Raw genomic sequence first — 27,154 nt, forward strand, 5'->3', positions numbered from 1 at the left:
GAGTTTCCTGAAATCTCAGCACACATTTTTTCACCCAATCCTGATGACACTTTCAGGTAATGATAAGTACGCCAATCCCTCTTGGCTCACCAAATTTCGTTCTTCTAGGTTAAACCGTTCGTTTGCAGTAACAGTTTTAATTTTTCGGTTTCACTCTGTTTTCACCTATATGGATATATGTAGTTGGAAGTCTAAATCAAACACGGTTTGTACTAGCTCTTTGAACCTTGACAGAATAAAGTAGTTCCCAGTTCTCTCTCTATGGTTTGTTTCCTATTGATGTAGCCCTAAGCAGAGACTGGCGCAAATCACTTTCATGGAAAGGGGTTGCCAAGCTTCCAAAAACTACGAGTTTCCTGAAATATCAGCACACATTTTTTCACGAAATCGTGATGACACTTTCAGGTAATGATCAGTACCTCAATTCCACTTGTCTCACCAAAATTCGTTCTTCTAGGTTAAACCGTTCGTTTGCAGTAACAGTTTTAATTTTTCGGAATCACTCTGTTTTCTCCTATATGGATACATGTTGTTGGAAGTCTAAATCAAACACGGTTTGTGCTAGCTCTTTGAAACTTGACAGAATAAAGTAGTTCCAAGTTCTATCTCTATGGTTTGTTTCATATTGATGTAGCCCTAAGCAGAGACTGGCAGAAATCCCTTTCATGGAAAAGGGTTGCCAAGCTTCCAAAAAACTATGAGTTTCCTGAAATCTCAGCACACATTTTTCACCCAATCCTGATGACACTTTCAGGTAATGATAAGTATCCCAATCCCACTTGGCTCACCAAATTTCGTTCTTCTAGGTTAAACCGTTCGTTTGCAGTAACAGTTTTAATTTTTCGGTTTCACTCTGTTTTCTCCTATATGGATATATGTATTTGGAACTCTAAATCAAACACGGTTTGTGCTAGCTCTTTGAAACTTGACAGATTAAAGTAGTTCCCAGTTCTCTCTCTATGGTTTGTTTCCTATTGATGTAGCCCTAAGCAGAGACTGGCGCAAATCACTTTCATGGAAAGGGGTTGCCAAGCTTCCAAAAACTACGTGTTTCCTGAAATATCAGCACACATTTTTTCACCGAATCCTGATGACACGTTCAGGTTTTGATCATTACCCCAATCCCACTTGTCTCACCAAATTTTGTTCTTCTAGGTTAAACCGTTCATTTGCAGTAACAGTTTTAATTTTTCGGTTTCACTCAGTTTTCTCCTATATGGATACATTTAGTTGGAATTCTAAATCAAACACTGTTTGTGCTAGATCTTTGAAACTTGACACAATAAACTAGTTCCAAGTTCTATCTCTATGGTTTGTTTCCTATGATGTAGCCCTAAGCAGAGACTGGCGCAAATCACTTTCATGGAAGGGGTTGCCTAGCTTCCAAAAAACTACGAGGTTCCTGAAATCTCAGCACACATTTTTTCATCCAATCCTGATGACAATTTCCGGAAATGATATGTACCCCAATCCCACTTGGCTCACCAAATTTCGTTCTTCTAGGTTAAACCGTTCGTTTGCAGTAACAGTTTTAATTTATAGATTTCACTCTGTTTTCTCCTAGAATGATACATGTAGTTGGAACTCTAAATCAAACACGGTTTGTGCTAGCTCTTTGAAACTTGACAGAATAAAGTAGTTCCCAGTTCTCTCTCTATGGTTTGTATCCTATTGATGTAGCCCTAAGCAGAGACTGGCGAAAATCACTTTCATGGAAAGGGGTTGCCAAGCTTCCAAAAACTACGAGTTTCCTGAAATATCAGCACACATTTTTTCACCCAATCCTGATGACACTTTCAGGTAATGATCAGTACCCCAGTCCCACTTGTCTCACCAAATTTCGTTCTTCTAGGTTAAACCGTTCGTTTGCAGTAACAGTTTTAATTTTTCGGTTTCACTCAGTTTTCTCTTATATGGATACATGTAGTTGGAACTCTAAATCAAACATGGTTTGTGCTAGCTCTTTGAAACTTGACAGAATAAAGTAGTTCCAAGTTCTATCTCTACGTTTTGTTTCCTATTGTTGTAGCCCTAAGCAGAGACTGGCGCAATCACTTTCATGGAAAGGGGTTGCCAAGCTTCCAAAAAACAACACGTTTCTTGAAATCTCAGCACACATTTTTTTCACCCAATCTTGATGACACTTTCAGGTAATGATCACTACGCCAGTCCCAATTGGCTCACCAAATTTCGTTCTTCTTGGTTAAACCGTTCGTTTGCAGTAAGAGTTTAAATTTTTCGGTTCCACTCTGTTTTCTCCTATATGGATACATGTATTTGGAACATTAAATCAAACACGGTTTGTGCTAGCTCTTTGAAACTTGACAGAAAAAGTAGTTCCAAGTTCTATCTCTATGATTTGTTTCCTATTGATGTAGCGCTAAGCAGAGACTGGCGCAAATCACTTTCATGGAAAGGGGTTGCCAAGCTTCCAAAAAACTACGAGTTTCCTGAAATCTCAGCACCCATTTTTTCAACAAATCCTGATGACACTTTCAGGTAATGATCAGTACCCCAATCCCACTTGGCTCACCAAAATTCGTTCTTCTAGGTTAAAACGTTCGTTTGCAGTAAAAGTTTTAATTTTTCGGAATCACTCTGTTTTCTCCTATATGGATACATGTAGTTGGAAGTCTAAATCAAACACGGTTTGTGCTAGCTCTTTGAAACTTGACAGAATAAAGTAGTTCCAAGTTCTATCTCTATGGTTTGTTTCCTATTGATTTAGCCCTAAGCAGAGACTGGCGCAAATCACTTTCATGGAAAGGGGTTGCCTAGCTTCCAAAAAACTACGAGTTTTCTGAAATCTCAGCACACATTTTTTCACCCAATCCTGATGACACTTTCAGGTAATGATAAGTACCCCAATCCCTCTTGGCTCACCAAATTTCGTTCTTTTAGGTTAAACCGTTCGTTTGCAGTAACAGTTTAAATTTTTCGGTTTCACTCTGTTTTCACCTATATGGATATATGTAGTTGGAAGTCTAAATAAAACACGGTTTGTACTAGCTCTTTGAACCTTGACAGAATAAAGTAGTTCCCAGTTCTCTCTCTATGGTTTGTTTCCTATTGATGTAGCCCTAAGCAGAGACTGGCGCAAATCACTTTCATGGAAAGGGGTTGCCAAGCTTCCAAAAACTACGACTTTCCTGAAATATCAGCACACATTTTTTCACGGAATCGTGATGACACTTTCAGGTAATGATCAGTACCTCAATTCCACTTGTCTCACCAAATTTCGTTCTTCTAGGTTAAACCGTTCGTTTGCAGTAACAGTTTTAATTTTTCGGAATCGTTCTGTTTTCTCCTATATGGATATATGTAGTTGGAACTGTAAATCAAACACGGTTTGTGCTAGCTCTTTGAAACTTGACTGAATAAACTAGTTCCAAGTTCTATCTATATGATTTGTTTCCTATTGATGTAGCCCTAAGAAGAGACTGGCGCAAATCACTTTCCTGGAAAGGGGTTGCCAAGCTTCCAAAAAACTATGAGTTTCCTGAAATCTCAGCACACATTTTTTCACTCAATCTTGATGACACTTTCAGGTAATGATGAGTACCCCAATCCCACTTGGCTCACAAAATTTCATTCTTTTAGATTAAACCGTTCGATTGCAGTAACAGTTTTAATTTTTAGGTTTCACTCTGTTTTCTCCTATATGGATACATGTAGTTGGAACTCTAATTCAAACACGGTTTGTGCTAGCTCTTTGAATCTTGACACAATAAAGTAGTTCCAAGTTGTCACTATCGTTTGTTTCCTATTGATGTAGCCCTACGCAGAGACTGGCGGAAATCACTTTCTTGGAAAGGGTTTGCCAAGGTTCCAAAAAACGACGAGTTTCCTGAAATCTCGGCACATATTTTCTCACCCAATTCTGATGACACTTTCAGGTAATGATAAGTACCCCAATCCCACTTGGCTCACCAAATTTCGTCCTTCTAGGTTAAGCCGTTTGTTTGCAGTAACAGTTTTAATTTTTCGGATTCACTCAGTTTTCTCCTATATGGGTACATGTAGTCTGAACTCTAAATCAAACACAGTTTGTGTTAGCTCTTTGAAACTTGACAGAATAAAGTAGTTCCTATTTCTATCTCTATGGTTTGTTTCCTATTGTTGTAGCCCTAAGCAGAGACTGGCGCAAATCACTTTCATGGAAAGGGGTTGCCAAGCTTCCAACAAACAACGAGTTTCCTGAAATCTCAGCACACATTTTTTTCACCCAAACTTGATGACACTTTCAGGTAATGATCAGTCCCCAATCCCACTTGGCTCACCAAATTTCGTTCTTCTATGTTAAATCGTTCGTTTGCAGTAACAGTTTTAATTTTTCGGTTTCACTCTGTTTTCTCCTATATGGATACATGTATTTGGAACTCTAAATCAAACACTGTTTGTGCTAGCTCTTTGAAACATGACACAATAAAGTAGTTCCAAGTTCTATCTCTATGGTTTGTTTCCTATTGATGTATCCCTAAGCAGAGGCTGGCGCAAATCACTTTCATGGAAAGGGGTGGCCAAGCTTCCAAATAACTACGAGTTTCCTGATATCTCAGCACATATTTTTTCACCCAATCTTGATGGTACTTTCAGGTAATGATCACTACCCCAGTCCCAATTGGCTCACCAAATTTCGTTCTTCTAAATTTAACGGTTCGTTTGCAGTAACAGTTTAATTTTTAGGTTTCACTCTGTTTTCTCCTATATGGATACATGTAGTTGGAACTTAAAATCAAATACGGTTTGTGCTAGCTCTTTGAAACTTGACACAATAATGTAGTTCCAAGTTTTATCTTTGTGGTTTGTTTCCTATTGATGTAGCCCTAAGCAGAGACTAGCGCAAATCAGTTTCATGAAAAGGGGTTGCCAAGCTTCCAAAAAACTGCGAGTTTCCTGAAATCTCAGCACACATTTTTTCACCCAAAATTGATGACACTTTCAGGTAATGATCACTACCCCAATCTCACTTGGCTCACCAAATTTCGTTCATCTAGGTTAAACCGTTCGTTTGCAGTAACAGTTTTAACTTTTCGGTTTCACTCTGTTTTCTCCTATATGGATACATGTAGTTGGAACTCTAATTCAAAGACGGTTTGTGCTAGCTCTTTGAAACTTGACAGAATAAAGTAGTTACAATGTCTCTCTCTATGGTTTGTTTCCTATTGATGTAGCCCTAAGGAGAGACTGGCGCAAATCACTTTCATGAAAAGGGGTTGCCAAGCTTCCAAAACACTACGAGTTTCCTGAAATCTCAGCACACATTTTTTTCCCCATCCTGATGACACTTTCAGGTAATGATCAGTACCCCAATCCCACTTGGCTCACCAAATTTCGTTCATCTAGGTTAAACCGTTCGTTTGCAGTAACAGTTTTAACTTTTCGGTTTCACTCTGTTTTCTCCTATATGGATACATGTAGTTGGAACTCTAATTCAAAGACGGTTTGTGCTAGCTCTTTGAAACTTGACAGAATAAAGTAGTTACAATGTCTCTCTCTATGGTTTGTTTCCTATTGATGAAGCCCTAAGGAGAGACTGGCGCAAATCACTTTCATGGAAAGGGGTTGCCAAGCTTCCAAAACACTACGAGTTTCCTGAAATCTCAGCACACATTTTTTCCCCATCCTGATGACACTTTCAGGTAATGATCAGTACCCCAATCCCACTTGGATCACCAAATTTCGTTTTTCTAGGTTAAACCGTTCGTTTGCAGTAAGAGTTTTAATTTTTCGGTATCACTCTGTTTTCTCCTATATGGATACATGTAGTTGGAACTCTAAATCAAACACAGTTTGTGCTAGCTCTTTGAAACTTGACACAAAAAAGTAGTTCCAAGTACTCTCTCTATGGTTTGTTTCCTATTGATGTAGCCCTAAGCAGAGACTGGCGCAAATCACTTTCATGGAAACGGGTTGCCAAGCTTCCAAAATACTACGAGTTTCCTGAAATCTCAGCACCCATTTTTTCACCAAATCCTGATGACAGTTTCAGGTAATGATAAGTACCCCAAACCCACTTGGTTCACCAAATTTTGTTCTTCTAGGTTAAACCGTTCGTTTACAGTAACAGTTTTAATTTTTAGGATTTTTACTCTGTTTTCTCCTATATGGATACATGTATTTGGAACTTTAAATCAAACATGGTTTGTGCTAGGTCTTTAAAACTTGACAGAATAAAGTAGTTCCAATTTCTATCTCTATGATTTGTTTCCTATTGATGTAGCCCTAAGCAGAGACTCGCGCAAATAACTTTCATGGAAAGGGGTTGCCAAGCTTCCAAAAACTACGAGTTTCCTGAAATCTCAGCACACATTTTTTCACCCAATCTTGATGACACTTTCAGGTAATGATCACTACCCTGATCCCACTTGGCTCACCAAATTTCGTTCTTCTAGGTTAAACCGTTCGTTTGCAGTAACAGTTTAAATTTTTCGGTTTCAGTCTGTTTACTCCTATATGGATACATATAGTTGGAACTCTAAATTAAACACGGATTGTGCTAGCTCTTTGAAACTTGAAACAATAAACTATATCCAAGTTCTATCTCTATGGTTTGTTTCCTATTGATGTACCCCTAAGCAGAGACTGGCGCAAATCATTTTCATGGATAGGGGTTGCCAAGCTTCCAAAAAATTGCAAGTTTCCTGAAATCTCAGCACACATTTTTTCACCCAAAATTGATGACACTTTCAGGTAATGATCACTACCCCGATCTCACTTGGCTCACCAAATTTCTTTCTTCTAGGTTAATCCATTCATTTGCAGTAACAGTTTTGACTTTTAGGTTTCACTCTGTTTTCTCCTATATGGATACATGTAGTTGGAACTTTAATTCAAACACGGTTTGTGCTAGCTCTTTAAAACTTGACAGAATAAAGTAGTTCCAAGTTCTATCTCTATGGTTTGTTTCCTATTGATGTAGCCCTAAGCAGAGACTGGCGCAAATCACTTTCATGGAAAGGGGTTGCCAAGCTTCCAAAAACTACGAGTTTCCTGAAATATCAGCACACATTTTTTCACACAATCTTGATGACACTTTCAGGTAATGATCACTACCCCGATCCCACTTGGCTCACCAAATTTCGTTCTTCTAGGTTATACCGTTCGTTTGCAGTATCAGTTTTAATTTTTCGGTTTCACTCTGTTTTCTCCTATATGGATACATGTAGTTGGAACTCTAAATCAAACAAGGTTTGTGCTAGCTCTTTGAAACTTGAAACAATAAACTATATCCAAGTTCTATCTCTATGGTTTGTTTCCTATTGATGTAGCCCTAAGCAGAGACTGGCGCAAATCACTTTCATGGAAAGGGGTTGCCAAGCTTCCAAAAAACTACGAGTTTCCAGAAGTTTCAGCACACATTTTTTCACCCAATCTTGATGACACTTTCAGGAAATGATCAGTACCCCAATCCCACTTGGCTCACCAAATTTCATTCTTCTAGGTTTAACCGTTCGTTTGCAGTAACAGTTTTAATTTTTAGGTTTCACTCTCTTTTCTCCTATATGGATACATGTAGTTGGAACTCTAAATCAAACACGGTTTGTGCTAGCTCTTTGAAACTTGAAACAATAAACTATATCCAAGTTCTATCTCTATGGTTTGTTTCCTATTGATGTAGCCCTAAGGAGAGACTGGCGCAAATCACTTTCATGAAAAGGGGTTGCCAAGCTTGTAACACAATACGAGTTTCCTGAAATCTCAGCACACATTTTTTTACCCCATCCTGATGACACATTCAGGTAATGATCAGTACCCCAATTCTACTTGGCTCACCAAATTTCGTTTTTCTAGGTTAAACCGTTCGTTTGCAGTAACAGTTTTAATTTTTCGGGATCACTCTGTTTTCTCCTATATGGATACATGTAGTTGGAATTCTAAATCAAACACAGTTTGTGCTAGCTCTTCGAAACTTGAAACAATAAAGTAGTTCCAAGTTCGCTCTCTATGGTTTGTTTCATATTGATGTAGTCCTAAGCAGAGACTGGCGCAAATCACTTTCATGGAAAGGGGTTGCCAAGCTTCCAAAAAACTACGAGTTTCCTGAAATCTCAGCACCCATTTTTTCACCAAAACCTGATGACACTTTCAGGCAATGATCAGTACCCCAATTCTACTTGGCTCACCAAAATTCGTTCTTCTAGGATAAACCGTTCCTTTGCAGTAACAGTTTTAATTATTAGGAATCACTCTGTTTTCTCCTATATGGATACATGTAGTTGGAAGTCTAAATCAAACACGGTTTGTGCTAGCTCTTTGTAACTTGACACAATAAAGTAGTTCCAAGTTATATCTCTATGGTTTGTTTCCTATTCATGTAGCCCTAAGCAGAAACTGGCGCAAATCACTTTCATGGAAAGGGGTTGCCAAGCTTCCAAAAAACTACGAGTTTCCTGAAATCTCAGCATACATTTTTTCACCCAATCCTGATGACACTTTCAGGAAATGATAAGTACCCCAATCCCACTTGGCTCACCAAATTTCGTTCTTCTAGGTTAAACCGTTCGTTTGCAGTAACAGTTTTAATTTTTCGGTTTCACTCTGTTCTCTCCAATATGGATACATGTCTTTGGAACTCTAAATCAAACAAGGTTTGTGCTAGCTGTTTGAAACTTGAAAGAATAAACTGTTTCCAAGTTCTCTCTCTATGGTTTGTTTCCTATTGATGTAGCCCTAAGCAGAGACTGTCGCAAATCACTTTCATAGAAAGGGGTTGCCAAGCTTCCAAAAAACTATGAGTTTCCTGAAATCTCAGCACACATTTTTTCACCCAATCCTGATGACACTTTCAGGTAATGATATGTACCCCAATCCCACTTGGCTCACCAAATTTCGTTCTTCTAGGTTAAACCGTTCGTTTGCAGTAACAGTTTTAATTTTTCGGTTTCACTCTGTTTTATCCTATATGGATACATGTAGTTGGAAATCTAAATCAAACTCGGTTTGTGCTAGCTCTTTGAAACTTGACAGAATAAAGTAGTTCCAAGGTCTCTCTCTATGGTTTGTTTCCTATTGATGTAGCCCTAAGGAGAGACTGGCGCAAATCACTTTCATGAAAAGGGGTTGCCAAGTGTGTAAAACAATACGAGGTTCCTGAAATCTCAGCACACATTTTTTTACCCCATCCTGATGACACATTCAGGTAATGATCAGTACCCCAATCCCACTTGGCTCACCAAATTTCGTTTTTCTAGGTTAAACCGTTCGTTTGCAGTAACAGTTTTAATTTTTCGGGATCACTCTGTTTTCTCCTATATGGATACATGTAGTTGGAACTCTAAATCAAACACAGTTTGTGCTAGCTCCTCGAAACTTGACACAATAAAGTAGTTCCAAGTTCGCTCTCTATGGTTTGTTTCCTATTGATGTAGCCCTAAGCAGAGACTGGCGCAAATCACTTTCATGGAAAGGGGTTGCCAAGCTTCCAAAAAACTACGAGTTTCCTGAAATCTCAGCACACATTGTTTAACCCAATCCTGATGACACTTTCAGGTAATGATCAGTATCCCAATCCCACTTGGCTCACCAAATTTCGTTCTTCTAGGTTAAACCGTTCGTTTGCAGTAACAGTTTTAATTTTTCGGTTTCACTCTGTTTTCACCTTTATGGATATATGTATTTGGAACTCTAAATCAAACACGGTTTGTGCTAGCTCTTTGAAACTTGACAGAATAAAGTAGTTCCTATTTCTATCTCTATGGTTTGTTTCCTATTGTTGTAGCCCTAAGCAGAGACTGGCGCAAATCACTTTCATGGAAAGGGGTTGCCAAGCTTCCAACAAACAACGAGTTTCCTGAAATCTCAGCACACATTTTTTTCACCCAATCTTGATGACACTTTCAGGTAATGATCAGTCCCCAATCCCACTTGACTCACCAAATTTCGTAATTCTAGGTTAAATCGTTCGTTTGCAGTAACAGTTTTAATTTTTCGGTTTCACTCTGTTTTCTCCTATATGGGTACATGTATTTGGAACTCTAAATCAATCACGGTTTGTGCTAGCTCGTTGAAACATGACACAATAAAGTAGTTCCAAGTTCTTTCTCTATGGTTTGTTTCCTATTGATGTAGCCCTAAGCAGAGACTGTCGCAAATCACTTTCATGGAAAGGGGTTGCCAAGCTTCCAAAAAACTACGAGTTTCCAGAAGTCGCAGCACACATTTTTTCACCCAATCTTGATGACACTTTCAGGAAATGATCAGTACCCCAATACCACATGGCTCACCAAATTTCGTTCTTCTAGTTTAAACCGTTCGTTTGCAGTAACAGTTTTAATTTTTCGGTTTCACTCTGTTTTCACCTCTATGGATATATGTATTTGGAACTCTAAATCAAACACGGTTTGTGCTAGCTCTTTGAACCTTGACAGAATAAAGTAGTTCCCAGTTCTCTCTCTATGGTTTGTTTCCTATTGATGTAGCCCTAAGCAGAGACTGGCGCAAATCTCTTTCATGGAAAGGTGTTGCCAAGCTTCCAAAAACTACGTGTTTCCTGAAATATCAGCACACATTTTTTCACCGAATCCTGATGACACTTTCAGGTAATGATCAGTACCTCAATCCCACTTGTCTCACCAAATTTCGTTCTTCTATGTTAAAACGTTCGTTTGCAGTAACAGTTTTAATTTTTCGGAATCACTCTGTTTTCTCCTATATGGATATATGTAGTTGGAACTCCAAATCAAACACGGTTTGTGGTAGCTCTTTGAATCTTGACAGAATAAACTAGTTCCAAGTTCTATCTATATGGTTTGTTTCCTATTGATGTAGCCCTAAGCAGAGACTGGCGCAAATCACTTTCATGGAAAGGGGTTGCCAAGCTTCCAAAAAACTATGAGTTTCCTGAAATCTCAGCACACATTTTTTCACTCAATCTTGATGACACTTTCAGGTAATGATAAGTACCCCAATCCCACATGGCTCACCAAATTTCATTCTTTTAGGTTAAACCGTTCGTTTGCAGTAACAGTTTTAATTTTTAGGTTTCACTCTTTTTTCTCCTATATGGATACATGTAGTTGGAACTCTAAATCAAACACAGTTTGTGCTAGCTCTTTGAAACTGGACACAATAAAGTAGTTCCAAGTTCTATCTCTATGGTTTGTTTCCTATTGATGTAGCACTAAGGAGAGACTGGCACAAATCACTTTCATGGAAAGGGGTTGCCAAGCTTCCAAAAAACTACGAGATTCCTGAAATCTCAGCACACATTTTTTCACCCAATCCTGATGATACTTTCAGGAAATGATAAGTACCCCAATCCCACTTGGCTCACCAAATTTCGTTCTTCTAGGTTAAACCGTTCGTTTGCAGTAACAGTTTTAATTTTTCGGTTTCACTGTTCTCTCCAATATGGATACATGTCTTTGGAACTCTAAATCAAACAAGGTTTGTGCTAGCTGTTTGAAACTTGAAAGAATAAACTGTTTCCAAGTTCTCTCTCTATGGTTTGTTTCCTATTGATGTAGCCCTAAGCAGAGACTGGCGCAAATCACTTTCATGGAAAGGGGTTGCCAAGCTTCCAAAAAACTAGGAGTTTCCTGAAATCTCAGCACACATTTTTTCACCCAATCCTGATGACACTTTCAGGTAATGATATGTACCCCAATCCCACTTGGCTCACCAAATTTCGTTCTTCTAGGTTAAACCGTTCGTTTGCAGTAACAGTTTTAATTTTTCAGTTTCACTCTGTTTTCTCCTATAGGGATACATGTAGTTGGAAATCTAAATCAAACTCGGTTTGTGCTAGCTCTTTGAAACTTGACACAATAAACTATTTCCAAGTTCTATCTCTATGGTTTGTTTCCTATTGATGTAGCCCTAAGCAGAGACTGGCGCTAATGACTTTCATGGAAAGGGGTTGCCAAGATACCAAAAAACTACGAGTTTCCTGAAATCTCAGCACACATTTTCTCACCCAATTCTGATGACACTTTCAGGTAATGATCAGTACCCCAATCTCACTTGGCTCACCAAATTTCGTTCTTCTAGGTTAAACCGTTCGTTTGCAGTAACAGTTTTAACTTTTAGGTTTCACTCTGTTTTCTCCTATATGGATACATGTAGTTGGAACTCTAAATAAAACACGGTTTGTGCTAGCTCTCTGAAACTTGACAGAATAAAGTAGTTCCAAGGTCTCTCTCTATGGTTTGTTTCCTATTGATGTAGCCCTAAGGAGAGACTGGCGCAAATCACTTTCATGAAAAGGGGTTGCCAAGTGTGTAAAAAAATACGAGGTTCCTGAAATCTCAGCACACATTTTATTACCCCATCCTGATGACACATTCAGGTAATGATCAGTACCCCAATCCCATTTGGCTCACCAAATTTCGTTTTTCTAGGTTAAACCGTTCGTTTGCAGTAACAGTTTTAATTTTTCGGGATCACTCTGTTTTCTCCTATATGGATACATGTAGTTGGAATTCTAAATCAAACACAGTTTGTGCTAGCTCTTCGAAACTTGACACAATAAAGTAGTTCCAAGTTCGCTCTCTATGGTTTGTTTCCTATTGATGTAGCCCTAAGCAGAGACTGGCGCAAATCACTTTCATGGAAAGGGGTTGCCAAGCTTCCAAAAAACTAAGAGTTTCCTGAAATCTCAGCACCCATTTTTTCACCAAAACCTGATGACACTTTCAGGTAATGATCAGTACCCCAATTCTACTTGGCTCACCAAAATTCGTTCTTCTAGGTTAAACCGTTCCTTTGCAGTAACAGTTTTAATTATTCAGAATCATTCTGTTTTCTCCCATATGGATACATGTAGTTGGAAGTCTAAATCAAACACGGTTTGTGCTAGCTCTTTGTAACTTGACACAATAAAGTAGTTCCAAGTTCTATCTCTATGGTTTGTTTCCTATTGATGTAGCCCTAAGCAGAGACTGGCGGAAATCACTTTCATGGAAAGGGGTTGCCAAGCTTCCAAAAAACTACGAGTTTCCTGAAATCTCAGCACACATTTTTTCACCCAATCTTGATGACACTTTCAGGTAATGATCAGTACCCCAATCCCACATGGCTCACCAAATTTCGTAATTCTAGGTTAAATTGTTCGTTTGCAGTAACAGTTTTAATTTTTCGGTTTCACTCTGTTTTCTCCTATATGGGTACATGTATTTGGAACTCTAAATCAATCACGGTTTGTGCTAGCTCTTTGAAACATGACACAATAAAGTAGTTCCAAGTTCTTTCTCTATGGTTTGTTTCCTATTGATGTAGCCCTAAGCAGAGACTGGCGCAAATCACTTTCATGGAAAGGGGTTGCCAAGCTTCCAAAAAACTACGAGTTTCCAGAAGTCGCAGCACACATTTTTTCACCCAATCTTGATGACACTTTCAGGAAATGATCAGTACCCCAATCCCATATGGCTCACCAAATTTCGTTCTTCTAGTTTAAACCTTTCGTTTGCAGTAACAGTTTTAATTTTTCGGTTTCACTCTGTTTTCACCTATATGGATATATGTATTTGGAACTCTAAATCAAACACGGTTTGTGCTAGCTCTTTGAACCTTGACAGAATAAAGTAGTTCCCAGTTCTCTCTCTATGGTTTGTTTCCTATTGATGTAGCCCTAAGCAGAGACTGGCGCAAATCTCTTTCATGGAAAGGTGTTGCCAAGCTTCCAAAAACTACGAGTTTCCTGAAATATCAGCACACATTTTTTCACCGAATCCTGATGACACTTTCAGGTAATGATCAGTACCTCAATCCCACTTGTCTCACCAAATTTCGTTCTTCTAGGTTAAAAGGTTCGTTTGCAGTAACAGTTTTAATTTTTCGGAATCACTCTGTTTTCTCCTATATGGATATATGTAGTTGGAAATCCAAATCAAACACGGTTTGTGCTAGCTCTTTGAAACTTGACAGAATAAACTAGTTCCAAGTTCTATCTATATGGTTTGTTTCCTATTGATGTAGCCCTAAGCAGAGACTGGCGCATATCACTTTCATGGAAAGGGGTTGCCAAGCTTCCAAAAAACTATGAGTTTCCTGAAATCTCAGCACACATTTTTTCACTCAATCTTGATGACACTTTCAGGTAATGATAAGTACCCCAATCCCACATGGCTCACCAAATTTCATTCTTTTAGGTTAAACCGTTCGTTTGCAGTAACAGTTTTAATTTTTAGGTTTCACTCTTTTTTCTCCTATATGGATACATGTAGTTGGAACTCTAAATCAAACACAGTTTTTGCTAGCTCTTTGAAACTGGACACAATAAAGTAGTTCCAAGTTCTATCTCTATGGTTTGTTTCCTATTGATGTAGCACTAAGGAGAGACTGGCGCAAATCACTTTCATGGAAAGGGGTTGCCAAGCTTCCAAAAAACTGCGAGTTTCCTGAAATCTCAGCACACATTTTTTCACCCAAAATTGATGACACTTTCCGGTAATGATCCCTACCCCAATCTCACTTGGCTCACCAAATTTCGTTCTTCTAGGTTAAACCGTTCGTTTGCAGTAACAGTTTTAACTTTTAGGTTTCACTCTGTTTTCTCCTATATGGATACATGTAGTTGGAACTCTAAATAAAACACGGTTTGTGCTTGCTCTTTGAAACTTGACAGAATAAAGTAGTTCCAAGGTCACTCTCTATGGTTTGTTTCCTATTGATGTAGCCCTAAGGAGAGACTGGCGCAAATCACTTTCATGAAAAGGGGTTGCCAAGCTTGTAAAACAACACGAGTTTCCTGAAAACTCAGCACACATTTTTTTACCCCATCCTGATGACACATTCAGGTAATGATCAGTACCCCAATCCCACTTGGCTCTCCAAATTTCGTTTATCTAGGTAAAACCGTTCGTTTACAGTAACAGTTTTAATTTTTCGGGATCACTCTGTTTTCTCCTATATGGATACATGTAGTTGGAACTCTAAATCAAACACAGTTTGTGCTAGCTCTTTGAAACTTGACACAATAAAGTAGTTCCAAGTTCACTCTCTATGGTTTGTTTCCTATTGATGTAGCCCTAAGCAGAGACTGGCGCAAATCACTTTCATGGAAAGGGGTTGCCAAGCTTCCAAAAAACTACGAGTTTCCTGAAATCACAGCACCCATTTTTTCACCAAAACCTGATGACACTTTCAGGTAATGATAAGTACCCCAATTCTACTTGGCTAACCAAAATTCGTTCTTCTAGGTTAAACCGTTCCTTTGCAGTAACAGTTTTAATTTTTCGGAATCACTCTGTTTTCTCCTATATGGATACATGTAGTTGGAAGTCTAAATCAAACACGGTTTGTGCTAGCTCTTTGTAACTTGACACAATAAAGTAGTTCCAAGTTCTATCTCTATGGTTTGTTTCCTATTGATGTAGCCCTAAGCAGAGACTGGCGCAAATCACTTTCATGGAAAGGGGTTGCCAAGCTTCCAAAAAACTATGAGTTTCCTGAAATCTCAGCACACATTTTTCACCCAATCTTGATGACACTTTCAGGTAATGATCACTACCCCAATCCCACTTGGCTCACCAAATTTCGTTCTTCTAGGTTAAACCGTTCGTTTGCAGTAACACTTTTAATTTTTCGGTTTCACTCAGTTTTCTCCTATATGGGTACATGTATTTGGAACTCTAAATCAAACACGGTTTGTGCTAGCTCTTTGAAACATAACACAATAAAGTAGTCCCAAGTTCTATCTCTATGGTTTGTTTCCTATTGATGTAGCCCTAAGCAGAGACTGGCGCAAATCACTTTCATGGAAAGGGTTGCCAAGCTTCCAAAAAACTACGAGTTTCCAGAAGTCTCAGCACACATTTTTTCACCCAATCTTGATGACACTTTCAGGAAATGATCAGTACCCCAATCCCACTTGGCTCACCAAATTTCGTTCTTCTAGGTTAAACCGTTCGTTTGCAGTAACAGTTTTAATTTTTAGGTTTCACTCTGTTTTCTCCTATATGGATACCTGTAGTTGGAACTCTAAATCAAACACGGTTTGTGCTAGCTCTTTGAAACTGGACACAATAAAGTAGTTGCAAGTTCTATCTCTATGGTTTATTTCCTATTGATGTAGCACTAAGCAGAGACTGGCGCAAATCACTTTCATGGAAAGGGGTTGCCAAGCTTCCAAAAAACTATGAGTTTCCTGAATTATCAGCACACATTTTTTCACCCAATCTTTTTTTTTTTTAATTTATTTTTATTTTTTTTAAAGAGAGAGTGAGAGAGAGAGAGAGAGAGAGAGAGAGAGAGAGAGAGAGAATTTGTAATATTTATTTATTTTTTCTTTGTTCTCGGCGGACACAACATCTTTGTTGGTATGTGGTGCTGAGGATCGAACCCGGGCCGCACGCACGCCAGGCGAGCGCGCTACCACTTGAGCCACATCTCCAGCCCCACCCAATCTTGATGATACTTTCAGGTAATGATCACTACCCCAGTCCCAATTGGCTCACCAAATTACGTTCTTCTAAATTAAACCGGTCTTTTGCAGTAACACTTTTAATTTTTAGGTTTCACTCTGTTTTCTCCTATATGGATACATGTAGTTGGAACTTATAATCAAACACGGTTTGTGCTAGCTCTTTGAAACTTGACACAATAAAGTAGTTCCAACTTTTATCTCTATGGTTTGTTTCCTATTGATGTAGCCCTAAGCAGAGACTGGCGCAAATCACTTTCATGGAAAGGGGTTGCCAAGCTTCCAAAAAACTACGAGTTTCATGAAATCTCAGCACACATTTTTTCACCCAATCTTAATGACACTTTCAGGTCATGATGAGTACCCCAATCCCACTTGACTCACCAAATTTCGTTCTTCTAGGTTAAACCGTTCCTTTGCAGTAACAGTTTTAATTTTTCGGTTTCACTCTGTTTTCTCCTATATGGATACATGTAGTTGGAACTCTAAATCAAACAAGGTTTGTGCTAGTTCTTTCAAACTTGACACAATAAAGTAGTTCCAAGTTCTATCTCTATGGTTTGTTTCCTATTGATATAGCCCTAAGCAGAGAATGGCGGAAATCACTTTCATGGAAAGGGGTTGCCAAGCTTCCATAAAACTACGAGTTTCCTGAAATCTCAGCACACATTTTTTCACCCAATCTTCATGACACTTTCAGGTAATGATCACTACCCCAATCCCACTTGGCTCACCAACTTTCGTTCTTCTAGGTTAAACCGTTAGTTTGCAGTAACAGTTTTAATTTTTCGGTTTCACTCTGTTTTCTCCTATATGGATACATGTAGTTGCAACACTAAATCAAACACGGTTTGTGCTAGCTCTTTGAAACTTGACACAATAAACTATTTCCAAGTTCTATCTCTAAGGTTTGTTTCCCCTTGATGTAGCCCTAAGCAGAGACTGGCGAAAATCCCTTTCATGGAAAGGGGTTGCCAAGCTACCAAATAACTACGAGTTTCCTGAAATCTCAGCACACATTTTCTCACCCAATCCTGATTACACTTTAAGGTAATGATAAGTACCCCAATCCCACGTGGCTCACCAAATTTCGTTCTTCTAGGTTAAACCGTTCGTTTGCAGTAACAGTTTTAATTTTTAGGTTTCACTCTGTTTTCTCCTATATGGATACATGTAGTTGGAACTTTAAATCAAACACGGTTTGTGCTAGCTCTTTGAAACTTGACACAATAAAGTAGTTCCAAGTTCTATGTCTATGGTTTGTTTCCTATTGATGTAGCCCTAAGCAGAGACTGGCTCAAGTCACTTTCATCGAAAGGGGTTGGCAAGCTTCCATAAAACTGGGAGTTTCCTGAAATCTCAGCACACATTTTTGCACCCAAAATTGATGACACTTTCAGGTAATGATCACTACCCCAATCTCACTTGGTCACCAAATTTCATTCTTCTAGGTTAAACCGTTCGTTTGCAGTAACAGTTTTAATTTTGAGCTTTCACTCTGTTTTCTCTTACATGGATACATGCAGTTGGAACTCTAAATCAAATAAGGTTTGTGCTAGATCTTTGAAACTTGACACAGTAAACTAGTTCCAAGTTCTATCTCTATGGTTTGTTTCCTATTGATGTAGCCCTAAGCAGAGACTGGCGCAAATCACTTTCATTGAAAGTTGTTGCCAAGCTTCCAAAAAACTACGAGTTTCCTGAAATCTCAGCACACATTTTTTCACCCAATCTCGATGACACTTTCAGGTAATGATAAGTACCCCAATCCCACTTGGCTCACCAAATTTTGTTCTTCTAGGTTAAACTGTTCCTTTGCAGTAACAGTTTTAATTTTTAGGTTTCACTCTGTTTTCTCCTATATGGATACATGTAGTTGGAACTCTAAATCAAACACGGTTTGTGCTACCTCTTTAAAACTTGACACAGTAAACTAGTTCCAAGTTCTATCTCTATGGTTTGTTTCCTATTGTTGTAGCCCTAAGCAGAGACTAGCGCAAATCACTTTCATGGAAAGGGGTTGCCAAGCTTCCAAAAACTACGAGTTTCCTGAAATCTCAGCACACATTTTTTCACTCAATCCTGATGACACATTCAGGTAATGATAAGTACCCCAATCCCACTTGGCTCACCAAATTTTGTTCTTCTAGGTTAAACCGTTCATTTGCAGTAAGAGTTTTAATTTTTCGGTTTCACTCTGTTTTCTCCTATATGGATACATGTAGTTGGAACTCTAAATCAAACACGGTTTGTGCTAGCTCTATGAAACTTGACACAATAAAGTAGTTCCAAGTTCTATCCCTATGGTTTGTTTCCTATTGATGTAGCCCTAAGCAGAGACTGGCGCAAATCACTTTCATAGAAAGGGGTTGCCAAGCTTCCAAAAAACTACGAGTTTCCTGAAATCTCAGTACACATTTTTTCACCCAATCCTGATGACACTTTCAGGTAATGATAAGTACCCCAATCCCACTTGGCTCACCAAATTTCGTTCTTCTAGGTTAAACCGTTCGTTTGCAGTAACAGTTTTAATTTTTTGGTTTCACTCTGTTTTCTACTATATGGATACATGTAGTTGGAACTCTAAATCAAACACGGATTGTGCTAGCTATTTGAAACTTGACACAATAAAGTAGTTCCAAGTTCTATCTCTGTGGTTTGTTTCCTATTGATGTCGCCCTACGCAGGGACTGGCGCAAATCACTTTCATGGAAAGGGGTTGCCAAGCTACCAAAAAACTACGAGTTTCCTTAAATCTCAGCACACATATTTTCACCCAATCTTGATGCCACTTTCAGGTAATGATCACTACCCCAATCCCACTTGGCTCACCAAATTTCGTTCTTCTTGGTTAAACCGTTCGTTTGCAGTAACAGTTTTAATTTTAGGTTTCACTGTGTTTTCTCCTATATGGATACATGTACTTGGAACTTTAAATCAAACACGGATTGTGCTAGCTCTTTGAAACTTGACACTATAAAGTAGTTCCAAGTTCTATCACTATGGTTTGTTTCCTATTGATGTAGCCCTAAGCAGAGACTGGCGAAAATCACTTTCATGGAAAGGGGTTGCCAAACTTCCAAAAAACTACGAGTTTCCTGAAATGTCACCACACATTTTTTCACCCAATCGTGATGACACTTTCAGGTAATGATCACCACTCTAATCTCACTTGGCTCACCAAATTTCGTTTTTCTAAGTTAAACCGTTCCTTTCCAGTAACAGTTTTAATTTTTCGGTTTCACTCTGTTTTTCCCTATATGGATACATGTAGATGGAACTCTAAATCAAACACGGTTTGTGCTAGCTCTTTGAAACTTGACACAATAAAGTAGTTCCAAGTTCTATCCCTATGGTTTGTTTCCTATTGATGTAGCCCTAAGCAGAGACTGGCGCAAATCACTTTCATGGAAAGGGGTTGCCAAGCTTCCAAAAAACTACGAGTTTCCTGAAATCTCAGCACACATTTTTTCACCCAATCTTGATGACACTTTCAGGTAATGATCACTACCCCAATCCCACTTGGCTCACCAAATTTCGTTCTTCTAAGTTAAACCGTTCTTTTGCTATAACAGTTTTAAATTTTAGGTTTCACTCTGTTTTCTCCTATATGGATACATGTAGTTGAAACTCTAAATCAAACAAGGTTTGTGCTAGCTCTTTGAAACTTGACACAATAAATTAGTTCCAAGTTCTCACTCTATGGTTTGTTTCCTATTGTTGTAGCCCTAAGCAGAGACTGGCGCAAATCACTTTCATGGAAAGGGGTTGCCAAGCTTCCAAATAACTACGAGTTTCCTGAAATCTCAGCACACATTTTTTCACCCAATCTTGATGACACTTTAAGGTAATGATGAGTACCCCAATCCCACATGGCTCACCAAATTTCGTTCTTCTAGGTTAAACCGTTCGTTTGCAGTAACAGTTTTAATATTTCGGTTTCACTCCGTTTTCTCCTATATGGATACGTGTAGTTGGAACTCTAAATCAAACACGGTTCGTGCTAGCTCTTTAAAACTTGACACAGTAAACTTGTTCCAAGTTCACTCTCTATGGTATCTTTCCTCTTGATATAGCCCTAAGCAGAGACTGGCGCAAATTACTTTCATGGAAAGGGTTTGCCAAGCTTCCAAAAACTAGGAGTTTCCTTAATTCTCAGCACACATTTTTTCACCCAATTTTGATGACACTTTCAGGTAAAGATCACTACTCCAATCTCACTTGGCTCACCAAATTTCGTTCTTCTAGGTTAAACCGTTCGTTTGTAGTAACAGTTTTAATTTTTAGGTTTCACTCTGTTTTCTCCTATATGGATACATGTAGTTGGAACTCTAAATCAAACAAGGTTTGTGCTAGCTCTTTGAAACTTGACACAATAAACTAGTTCCAAGTTCTCTCTCTATGGTTTCTTTCCTCTTGATATAGCCCTAAGCAGAGACTGGCGCAAATTACTTTCATGGAAAGGGTTTGCCAAGCTTCCAAAAAACTACGAGTTTCCTGAAATCTCAACACACATTTTTTCACCCAATCTTGATGACACTTTAACGTAATGATAAGTACCCCAATCCCACTTGGCTCACCAAATTTCGTTCTTCTAGGTTAAACCGTTCGTTTGCAGTAACAGTTTTAATTTTTCGGTTTCACTCTGTTTTCTCCTATAAGGATACATGTAGTTGGAAATCTAAATAAAACACGGTTTGTGCTAGCTCTTTGAAACTGGACACAATAACTAGTTCCAAGTTCTATCTCTATGGTTTGTTTCCTATTGTTTTAGACCTAAGCAGAGACTGGCGCAAATCACTTTCATGGAAAGGGGTTGCCAAGCTTCCAAAAACTACGAGGTTCCTGAAATCTCAGCACACATTTTTTCACTCAATCCTGATGACACTGTCAGGTAATGATAAGTACCCCAATCCCACTTGGCTCACCAAATTTCGTTCTTCTAGGTTAAACCGTTCGTTTGCAGTAACAGTTTTAATTTTTCGGTTTCACTCTGTTTTCTCCTATATGGATACATGTAGTTGGAACTCTAAATCAAACACGGTTTCAGCTAGCTCTTTGAAACTTCACACAATAAACTAGTTCCAAGTACTCTCTCTATGGTTTGTTTCCTATTGTTGTAGCCCTAAGCCGAGACTGGCGCAAATCACTTTCATGGAAATGGGTTGCCAAGGTTCCAAAAAACTACGAGTTTCCTGAAATCACAGCACACATTTTTTCACCCAATCTTGATGACACTTTCAGGTAATGATAAGTACCCCAATCCGAATTGGCTCACCAAATTCCGTTCTTCTAGATTAAACCGTTTGTTTGCAGTAAAAGTTTAAATTTTTGGTTTCACTCTGTTTTCTCCTATATGGATACATGTAGGTGGAACTCTAAATCAAACACGGTTTGTGCTAGCTCTTTGAAACTTGACACAATAAAGTAGTTCCAGTTTTATCTCTGGTTAGTTTCCTATTGTTATAGCCCTAAGCAGAGACTGGCGCAATAACTTTCATGGAAAGGAGTTGCCAGCTTCCAAAAACCTACGAGTTTCCTGAAATCTCAGCACACATTTTTTTCTCCCAATCTAGATCACACTTTTAGGTAATGATCAGTACGCCAATCCCACTTGGCTCACCAAATTTCGTTCTTCTAGGTTAAACCGTTCGTTTGCAGTAACAGTTTTAATTTTTAGGTTTCACTCTGTTTTCTCCTATATGGATACATGTATTTGGAACATTAAATGAAACACGGTTTGTGCTAGCTCTTTGAAACCTGACACAATAAAGTAGTTCCAAGTTCTATCTCTATGGTTTGTTTTTTATTGATGTAGCCCTAAGCAGAGACTGGCGAAAATCACTTTCATCAAAAGGGGTTGCAAGCTTCCAAACAACTGCGAGTTTCCTGAAATCTGAGCACACATTTTTTCACCCAATCTTAATGACACTTTCAGGTAATGATCAGTACGTTAATCCCACTTGGCTCACCAAATTTCATCTTCTAGGTTAAACCGGTCGTTTGCAGTAACAGTTTAAATTTTTCGGTTTTACTCTGTTTTCTCCTGTATGGATACATGTAGTTGGAACTCTAAATCAAACACGGTTTGTGCTAGCTCTTTGAAACTTGAAACAATGAAGTAGTTCCAAGTTCTGTCTCTATGGTTTGTTTCCTATTGATGTAGGACTAAGCAGAGACAGGCGCAAATCACTTTCATGGAAAGGGGTTGCCAAGCTGCCAAGAAACTATGAGTTTCCTGAAATCTCAGCCCACATTTTTTCACCCAATCTTAAGACACTTTCAGGTAATGATAAGTACCCCAATCCCACTTGGCTCACCAAATTTCGTTCTTCTAGGTTAAACCGTTCGTTTGCAGTAACAGTTTAAATTTTTCGGTTTTACTCTGTTTTCTCCTATATGGATACATGTAGTTGGAACTCTAAATCAAACACGGTTTGTGCTAGCTCTTTGAAACTTGACACAATAAACTAGTTCCAAGTTCTATCTCTATGGTTCGTTTCCTATTTTTGTAGCCCTAAGCAGAGACTGGCGCAAATCACTTTCATGGAAAGTGGTTGCCAAGCTTCCAAAAAACTACGAGTTTCCGGAAATCTCAGCACACATTTTTTCACCCAATCTTGATGACACTTTCAGGTAATGATAAGTACCCCAATCCCACTTGGCTCACCAAATTTCCTTCTTCTAGGTTAAACCGTTCGTTTGCATTACAATTTTCTTTTTTCGGTTTCACTCTGTTTTCTCCTATATGGATACATGTAGTTGGAACTCTAAATCAAACAAGGTTTGTGCTAGCTCTTTGAAACTTGACACAATAAAGTAGTTACAAGTTCTATCTCTATGGTTTGTTTCCTATTGATGTAGCCCTAAGCGGAGACTGGCGCGAATCACTTTCATGAAAAGGGGTTGCCAAGCTTCCAAAAACTACGAGTTTCCTGAAATCTCAGCACACATTTTTTCACCCAATCCTGATGACACTTTCAGGTAATGATAAGTACCCCAATCCCACTTGGCTCTCCAAATTTCGTTCTTCTAGGTTAAACCGTTCGTTTGCAGTAACAGTTTTAATTTTTTGGTTTCACTCTGTTTTCTCCTATATGGATACATGTAGTTGGAACTCTAAATCAAACAAAGTTTGTGCTAGCTCTTTGACACTTGACAGAATAAACTATTTCCAAGTTCTATCTCTATGGTTTGTTTCCTATTGATGTAGCCCTAAGCAGAGACTGGCGCAAATCACTTTCATGGAAAGGGTTGCCAAGCTTCCAAAAAACTATGAGTTTCCTGAAATCTCAGCACATATTTTTTCACCCAATCCTGATGACACTTTCAGGTAATGATAAGTACCCCAATCCCACGTGGCTCACCAAATTTCGTTCTTATAGGTTTAACCGTTCGTTTGCAGTAACAGTTTAAATTTTTTGGTTTCACTCTGTTTTCTCCTACATGGATACATGTAGTTGGAACTGTAAATCAAACAAGGATTTGCTAGCTCTTTGAAACTTTACACAATAAATTATTACCAAGTTTTATGTCTATGGTTTGTTTCCTATTGATGTAGCCCTAAGCAGAGACTGGCGCAAATCACTTTCATGGAAAGGGGTTGCCAAGCTACCAAAAAACATCGATTTTCCTGAAATCACAGCACACATTTATTCACCCAATCTTAATGACACTTTCAGGTAATGATAAGTACCCCAATCCCACTTGGCTCACCAAATTTCGTTCTTCCAATTTAAACTGTTCGTTTGCAGTAACAGTTTTAATTTTTAGGTTTCACTCTGTTTTCTCCTGTATGGATACATGTAGTTCGAACTGTAAATCAAACAAGGTTTTGCTAGCTCTTTGAAAATTTACACAATAAATTATTTCCAAGTTTTATCTGTATGGTTTGTTTCGTATCGATGTAGCCCTAAGCAGAGACTGGCACAAATCACTTTCATGGAAAGGGGTTGCCAAGCTACCAAAAAACTACGAGTTTCCTGAAATCTCAGCACACATTTTTTCACCATATTCTGTTGAAACTTTCAGGTAATGATAAGTACCCCAATCACACTTGGCTCACCAAATTTCATTCTTCTAGGTTAAACCGTTCTTTGCAGTAACAGTTTTAATTTTTACGTTTCACTCTGTTTTCTCCTATATGGATACATGTAGTTGGAACTTTAAATCAAACACGGTTTGTGCTAGCGCTTTGAAACTTGACACAATAAAGTAGTTCCAAGTTCTATCTCTATGGTTTGTTTCCTATTGATGTAGCCTTAAGCAGGGACTGGCGCAAATCACTTTCATTGAAAGGGGTTGCCAAGCTTCCAAAAAACTACGAGTTTCCTGAAATCTCAGCACACATTTTTTCACCCAATGTTGATGACACTTTCAGGTAATGATCACTACCCCAATCCCACTTGGCACACCAAATTTCGTTCTTCTAGGTTAAACCGTTCATTTGCAGTAACAGTTTTAATTTTTAGGTTTCACTCTGTTTTCTCCTATATGGATACATGTACTTGGAACTCTAAATCAAACAAGGTTTGTGCTAACTCTTTGAAACTTGACACAATAAAGTAGTTCCATGTTCTATCTCTATGGTTTGTTTCCTATTGATGTAGCCCTAAGCAGAGACTGGCGCAAATCACTTTCATGGAAAGGGGTTGCCAAGCTTCCAAAAAACTACGAGTTTCCGGAATCTCAGCACACATTTTTCACCAAAACTTGATGACACTTTCAGGTAATGATAAGTACCCCAATCCCACTTGGCTCACCAAATTTCGTTCTTCTAGGTTAAACCGTTTGTTTCCAGTAACAGTTTTAATTTTTAGGTTTCACTCTGTTTTCTCCTATATGGATACATGTAGTTGGAACTCTAAATCAAACAAGGTTTGTGCAAGCTCTTTGAAACTTGACACAATAAACTATTTCCAAGTTCTACCTCTATTGTTTGTTTCCTAATGGAGTAGCCCTATGCAGAGACTGGCGCAAATCACTTTCATGGAAAGGGGTTGCCAAGCTTCCAAAAAACTACGAGTTTCCGGAAATCTCAGCACACATTTTTTCACCCAATCTTGATGACACTTTCAGGTAATGATAAGTACCCAAATCCCACTTGGCTCACCAAATTTCGTTCTTCTAGGTTAAACCGTTCGTTTGCAGTAACAGTTTTAATTTTTCGGTTTCACTCTGTTTTCTCCTACATGGGTACATGTAGTTGGAACTCTAAGTCAAACAAGGTTTGTGCTAGCTCTTTGAAACTTGACACAATAAAGTAGTTCCAAATTCTCTCTATGGTTTGTTTCCTGTTGATGTAGCCCTAAGCAGAGACTGGCGCAAATCCGTTTCATGGAAAGGGGTTGCCAAACTTCCAAAAAACTACGAGTTTCCTGAAATCCCAGCACACATTTTTTCACCCAATCCTGATGAAACTTTCTGGTAATGATAAGTACCCCAATCCCAGTTGGCTCACCAAATTTCGTTCTTCTAGGTTAAACCGTTCTTTGCAGTAACAGTTTTAATTTTTACGTTTCACTCTGTTTTCTCCTATATGGATACATGTAGTTGGAACTCTAAATCAAACAAGGTTTGTGCTAGCTCTTTGAAACTTGACACAATAAACTATTTCCAAGTTCTACCTCTATGGTTTGTTTCTTATTGGAGTAGCCCTATGCAGAGACTGGCGCAAATCACTTTCATGGAAAGGGGTTGCCAAGCTTCCAAAAACTACGAGTTTCCTGAAATCTCAGCACATATTTTTTCACCAAATCCTGATGACACTTTCAGGTAATGATAAGTTCCCCAATCCCACTTGGCACACCAAATTTCGTTCTTCTAGGTTAAACCGTTCGTTTGCAGTAACAGTTTTAATTTTTCGGTTTCACTCTGTTTTCTCCTACATGGGTACATGTAGTTGGAACTCTAAGTCAAACAGGGTTTGTGCTAGCTCTTTGAAACTTGACACAATAAAGTAGTTCCAAATTCTCTCTATGGTTTGTTTCCTGTTGATGTAGGCCCAAGCAGAGACTGGCACAAATCCGTTTCATGGAAAGGGGTTGCCTAGCTTCCAAAAAACTACGAGTTTCCTGAAATCACAGCACACATTTTTTCACCGAAACTTGATGACACTTTCAGATAATGATAAGTACCCCAATCCTACTTGGCTCACCAAATTTCGTTCTTCTAGGTTAAACCGTTCGTTTTCAGTAACACTTTTAATTTTTAGGTTTCACTCTGTTTTCTCCTATATGGATACATGTAGTTGGAACTGTAAATCAAACAAGGTTTTGCTAGCTCTTTGAAACTTGACACAATAAACTATTTCCAATTTTATCTCTATAGTTTGTTTCCTATTGATGTAGCCCTAAGCAGAGACTGGCGCAAATCACTTTCATGGAAAGGGGTTGCCAAGCTACCAAAAAACTACGATTTTCCTGAAATCTCAGCACACAGTTTCACCAAATCTTAATGACACTTTCAGGTAACGATAAGTACCCAAATCCCACTTGGCTCACCAAATTTCGTTCTTCTAGTTTAAACCGTTCGTTTGCAGTAACAGGTTTAATTTTTCGGTTTCACTCTGTTTTCTCCTATATGGATACATGTAGTTGGAACTGTAAATCAAACAAGGTTTTGCTAGCTCTTTGAAACTTGACACAATAAACTAGTTCCAAGTTCTATCTCTATGGTTCGTTTCCTATTGATGTAGACCTAAGCAGAGACTGGCGCAAATCACTTTCATGGAAAGGGGTTGCCAAGCTTCCAAAAAACTACGAGTTTCCTGAAATCTCAGCACACATTTTT

Source organism: Spermophilus citellus (genome assembly GCF_964194105.1).
Source record: "Spermophilus citellus genome assembly, chromosome: 17".
Taxonomy (NCBI): Eukaryota; Metazoa; Chordata; class Mammalia; order Rodentia; family Sciuridae; genus Spermophilus; species Spermophilus citellus.